At 39.7% G+C, this 6,487-nt stretch overlaps 1 pseudogene; it reads right to left on the bottom strand.

The window, feature by feature from the left end:
- Positions 1–907: 907 nt before the first annotated feature.
- On the bottom strand, positions 908–1,632 carry LOC102473614 (origin recognition complex subunit 6 pseudogene; annotated as a pseudogene).
- Between the last annotated feature and the right edge of the window lie 4,855 nt (positions 1,633–6,487).

Raw genomic sequence — 6,487 nt, forward strand, 5'->3', positions numbered from 1 at the left:
ATATTGATTTAATTAAACCAAACACTTAAACTTTGAAGTGAAATTTGTCAGATTCCATTCACTCTGAATTTTATATCCTGGACAGGACAACACTACCTTTTATGTAAAACAAAATAAAAATAGCAAAATGGCTTCAATTCCATTTTGTGGGAGAATGCAGACTGGTGGGAGCTGGGGCTGTGCCAGTCAGACACCGTGGTTGATCTGTGTTGCCCAGGTCAGGGGCCAGCACAATGCCCAGAACTGCTGGCTTCTTTGCTACTAACACAATTGTCTCAGGATCCTAGTTATAAAAGTTTGAATGAAATTCCAAAGCCCTCAGATCTTCTTGGAGGTGATTTTATACTATCGGTTTGCAGCACATACCAGTCTGATAGCTGAAATCATTCCCCTGTAGTTTTTTGAGCACTGGCAGCATTTTCCAAAATTTTCCTTTTCCATTTGTCATAATCCTGTGTCAGATCTTCATCTTTCTGTGGTTTATTTGGGATCTCTATTATGTTCTCTATTTCCTTTGCTGGGGCTTCAACCATTGTCTTCCTCTTCTTGCATGGTAGAACAGGTGAATCTCCAAATTCTTTGTTGATCTGCTGCCCAATCTTCTCTAATTGTTTATATAGTCAATCAAATATGGCTTTTTAAACACTGGATGTAGCTACCATTTCATTTTGTGGGAGAATGCAGACTGGTGGGAGCTGGGGCTGTGCCAGTCAGACACCGTGGTTGATCTGTGTTGCCCAGGTCAGGGGCCAGCACAATGCCCAGAACTGCTGGCTTCTTTGCTACTAACACAATTGTCTCAGGATCCTAGTTATAAAAGTTTGAATGAAATTCCAAAGCCCTCAGATCTTCTTGGAGGTGATTTTATACTATCGGTTTGCAGCACATACCAGTCTGATAGCTGAAATCATTCCCCTGTAGTTTTTTGAGCACTGGCAGCATTTTCCAAAATTTTCCTTTTCCATTTGTCATAATCCTGTGTCAGATCTTCATCTTTCTGTGGTTTATTTGGGATCTCTATTATGTTCTCTATTTCCTTTGCTGGGGCTTCAACCATTGTCTTCCTCTTCTTGCATGGTAGAACAGGTGAATCTCCAAATTCTTTGTTGATCTGCTGCCCAATCTTCTCTAATTGTTTATATAGTCAATCAAATATGGCTTTTTAAACACTGGATGTAGCTACCATTTTGTTTTTATCCACCTTTAGCTTTAGAATCTTATGTGCTGAAAGTAGCGCAGCAGTGGTGAAGAGTGGCCTGGATAAGTCAAGATCTACTTGCTGTGTCTGGGGAAGACTGGACTCATAGCTTAGCAGTATCTTTGAAGCCATGTTCACTGTCTTTGTGCAGCTAACCTGTACAGTGAGGTCTCTTATTCCAATATTTGAATTCAGGCCCAGTAAACACTCAAGATTTAAGACAGCTCTGATACATCTTCTTGTTCAAACTAGAAAGTTTAATGAAATAAGCTCTGTCCAAAGGGCACTTCATACAGGAAGCTGCAAGGTCCAGGCACATGACTACATTGCTGGTTTCTGTGGTATGTGCAGACAGGCCAACAACTTCACCTTAGCACCTATGGCCTGGCGAGGCCCAGGCATGGGGCCTGTCGCCTGATCAGTCCCGACTCCATGGCTCGGTCATGAACTACTCACACAAACACTGGTGATGCTTTGAAACCCTGCATTTTGTCTTTGAGATAGGATGAAATGATAAGTTTGTACACAGTTGTTCAGAAGAAGTCTCATTGTTCATTGTTCATGAAATTGTCTTCAGTTAAGTCTGTTGGGTTCTGACATCCCAGATCTTCTAATATTCATATCTCATCTGGTTGGAGCCAGTAGAGATGAGATAAAAACTCACTCTGATGATTATTTCACAAGTCCTGCTATGAGTAGGAAGATTTTCTTTACATATGTCTGAAGTCCAGGGCCCAGCATACATTAGCTTTCAAGAAAAGTCTTGCTTTCCATTTCCTTTAAGACTCAATAGCCAGCCACATGGCTCCAGCAAACTAGATATTTCAGGGCAGAAGAGGCCGGACCTTCAGAAGAAGGTTCCACATGGCTCCAGTGAACTAGATATTTCAGAGTATGAAGATTTTCTACTGATAATTCAGTCTCCAGCAAACGAGCTAGCAGCTGAACTTCAAGAATTTGAAAGAAACACACCATCCATCAGATGACAAGAAATAACTGCTGGATCACAAGAAATATGGGAAAACAAGAAAATACCTCTCCCCCAAGGGAAAAGAGTAACTCTTCTTCATCCACAAGCAGTTCGGTGAAAATCATGGAAATGTCTGATAAGGAATTCAGATCATTCATAATGTCAAAGCTAACAGAGATGGAAGAGAAGAGAGATAATGAACTGCTAAAGAGAAAGGAGAAAGAAGTTGACGAGTTCCAGGAGATGAGGAAATTCTTGCAAGATCTGAAAGAGAAATTACACACTTTACGAAAGACTCAAATGGAACTTCAAGAGATGAAGTCTATAATACAAGAAGTCAAAATCTCCCTTGAAAGTACTAAAAGCAGACTAGATCATTAAGAAAATAGAATCTCAGATGTAGAAGAGAAAATGGCTGACTTAGAAAAATCCACCACGAAGACTGAGAAAATGGCCCAAAAATTTGAGAATAATATGCGAGAAGTACTGGATACCATCAAACATCCAAATATCCGGATAATTGGCATTCCAGAAGGTGAGGAAACCCATAAGGGCATTGATAATCTATTCCATGAAATCCTGCAAGAAAACTTGCCAAACCTAGAGAGGCATTTGAAGATCCAGTCCCAAGAAATACAAAGGACCCCAAATAGAATCAACCCAAGAAGATCTCTAAGACACATTTTAGCCAGGTTGACCAAAATCGCAGACAAAGACAAGATACTAAGATTGGCAAAAGAAAAACATCAAGTTACCTACAAAGGACATCCCATCAGGCTAACAGCAGATCTCTCATCAGAAACAATAAAAGCGAGGAGAGAATGGGAAAATATATTCCAAGTGTTAAGAGAGAAGCAGTTTCAGCCAAGAATACTGTATCCGGCAAGATTATCTTTCAGGTGGGAAGAAAAGACAAGAACATTCTCAGATAAACAAAACCTGAAAGAATTTACCAGCACCAGACCAGACCTCCAAGAAGTTCTCAAGGATGTGCTGTATCAGGAAAACTAAACGCAGATACATGGAAATAAGAGTCCAAAAACTGAGAAAGTAGCTAACTTAATCATAGGGACAAGTCTGGAGTTGAATACTATATCCCAGAATTTAATCAGGAAAATTGAACCAGAACAGAAGATAAAAGTATATGAGACTGATAGGTTCATGCACCTACCATTTGAACAGAATCCTAACCTGTTTCCGGGCTTTAAGCAAAGTTCCTTGGCGGTTCTTTTCTTTAAGTTAAAACTGGTTTTCTTAGTAGTAACGAGGGAACTCACCTTTGAAAGTAGTCAGGTTATGTAGGAAATCGTGTGATCAATGCAATGTGGGTGGGAAGGGAATGGAGGACAATTGTGGACACCAGTGATGGTGTGAGAGGAGGGTGGGAAGGTACAGAGGGTCAGAAAGAGGGGTGGAAATAATTCTAGGAACTAGAAATGGAAAAAATTTTATAATGTGCATGATTGAGTCACTATGCAGTGTGTACCGGATGGGAGATCACATTTTGTGTGCTAATGTAAATTGAGTTACAAAAAAAAAAAAGTTTCAGGAAAAAAAATATGTATCTATTCAATGACTGCAGTAGGATATGTAGCCCCAGCTAGGTGCTACTTTATAGGATGCGTAAAGTTAGACTTGTGCTCATGGAAATGTGTGTGTCTCCTGTGTTTGCTATGAGGGTATTTGGATTGATTAGGGTCTTTGGTGATTCAATAAAATGTGGGGGGAAAACAGTATAGAAAGCAAACATAGATACCAGAGATAGTGTGGGAGGAGAGCGGGAGGTGGCAGAGGGTAAGAGAGAGATAGGGAATCAAGGATGGGGGGGAAAAGCAAAACATACAGAAAACAAGAAATGGAAGATCATTTGCTGACAATAACATCTTTGTTGATGTGCTTGATTGAGACAATATACAGTGTACTCTGGATGGAAAATCTCATTTTGTATGCTGTAATGATGTACAGTGAATGAATGCAAATAAATAAATTGAAATAAAAAAAAAGACTCAATAGCCATAAAAGTACCTCACTAGGATAATAAATGGGATCAAAAGGAGAGCAATAAATAAGCATGAAAGTAATTGAATAAGACTTTCCACTCTTTTCCTTGGGTACATTGATGTATTTTATTATTTTATTTTTGAGGACATGTTCAAAATTTTATTTACACTTGAAGACTAACTTTAATCTCAGAATCACATATCCATACATCTATTTCCTTTTTGTTGCCTTCACTTAAATTTAAATGCATGGTGGGACCAGCAGGTGGAACAGTGGTTAAGGCACCGGAGTCCCACATGGCTGATTATGGTTTGAGTCCCAGACATAGTGGCTTGAAACTCATGCTGGGCACGTGCGAGTGCGTGTCCAAAATCCTGAGAGGAGAACGGAGGAGAAGTGATTGTGATGTGGCTATGTCCCAGAGAGTTGATTTCCCACTTTCTGTCTCTCTGTCTCTCTCTGTCTTTCCAGCGAGTGACATGCACTATAGCAAAAACCTTTCAAAAAATACATGGTTTGTTAACTAAAAACTGTAAACAAATATTTATCATGACCGTTGCATGTAACACATGAGAACAGCTTTTAACAAAAATACATTGATACACTCATCCAACTTTTTTAAAATTATAAATACAGCTATTGGGACCCCAGTTGGCATAATGGCTATGTCACTGGACTGCCATGTAGTTGACTGTGGTTCAAGTCCCAGACCTGGTGGTTTAAACTCACGCTGGGCGTGTGTGTGTGCATGCCCAGGCTCCTGAGAGGGGAATGGAGGAGAAGGGATTGTGGCGTGGCCATCCCCCCTGGGGGGATGATTTCTCGCTTTCTGTCTCTCTGTCTCTCTCTGGCGAGAGCATGCGCCCTATAGCAAAAACCTCTAAAAAATTCAGCTATCAAAACAATCCTGAACATATTTTTGATCAGCACCCACACAGCTTCAAAAATGAACACAATTTGTGACAATAGTCCTTGTATCTGTTACTATAAACAATTTCAACTGCAGCTATTTCACTAAGTGAGATGGATAAGGCATGCCATTTCTGTTGGAACTTCTTGAGGTTTTTACATTTAAGAAACGCACATGCTTACCCTGCTGCCACCTGACACTTCTCGCCATGCTTTCATTTTGAAAACTCAAACTCTATTTCGAGTTCTCCAGGCTTACATTTAAATAACAGTGCCTTATCAAGAGGAAAAAATTGTGCTGCATCTTTCCTCCTGATACCGGAAAGCATAATGGGTTTACATATATTAAATATATTCGTACAAATGCCTAGTCATATGTATCAGCTGGAATTTTTTTACTTAATGTATGGGTATTTTGCATTGATTTATATGAGTAGAAGGTTGTTGATTTAAGACAAGTTTGAGATCCACTAAAATGAATTACTGTACATTTGTCCTTTTGGAGGATATGGAAGCTTCATATTTACTTTGGACATCATAAACTGTTATAGCTCTTGAATGCTGTCTTAGTTTTGCCATTTTGCTAACACCAGTATGCTTGGTGCACCTACCATCCCATTGGAATTATTTATACCATTCATATTAATTTTTGTTACAAATGTAACTGATAGGGGGAAGTTTCTGGGTATTTAGGTCCACATTCTACAATAATATCAGGCTATTTACTCTGTTTTCATTATTTGTCTGTGGAGACCACCATATTCTCCTGTAGCCTGACAGAGCCGCCTCAGCCTGATGAATTGCAATGTCCCCCTTGGTTGGACACCTTGGGGCATGAAGACTCATACAGTCTTTGTGTCTTGTTCTTGCTACCTAAAGCCTTGATCCAGAACTATGGACTCCACCATGGTCCCTGCTATCCCCAATTCCTCACCCACGATGTATCTGTATTTGAAAATGCCCTAGAAGGCGGTAATAAAGGATGAATGAAGTCATAAAGTTGAGGCCCTAAACTAAGAACGTTGGTGTTTTTTGCCTGTTATTTTGTTTTTATTTATTTATTTTAAAATAATTATTTAACTTTATTTGTTTATTTATTTATTTGTTTATTTATTTTAATTTGATGAGAGAGAGAGAGACAAAGTGAGAAAGCAAGCCAGCAGGTCCAGTACTCAAACTATCGTCAGCCAAATGGGAGTTCAGCCTTCTTAACCACCATGCCACCTGCCAGGCCCTTGTTTTGTTTGTTTTTAAGTTGCAGATAGGTGGGCCAGTCAGTGGCATGGAGCTGTTTGCTGCTCTCTGAAGGGAAACATCTTCCCAGCAGCTCTGCCAAGTTGTTATAAGCAGTAACCTTGGATCTGGAGCTCTTTATCTTTTCTAGACAACTGTTACTGGGGCCACAGTCA

The sequence above is a fragment of the Tupaia chinensis genome, unplaced genomic scaffold, assembly GCF_000334495.1.
Source record: "Tupaia chinensis unplaced genomic scaffold, TupChi_1.0 Scaffold000574_1, whole genome shotgun sequence".
NCBI lineage: Eukaryota > Metazoa > Chordata > Mammalia > Scandentia > Tupaiidae > Tupaia > Tupaia belangeri.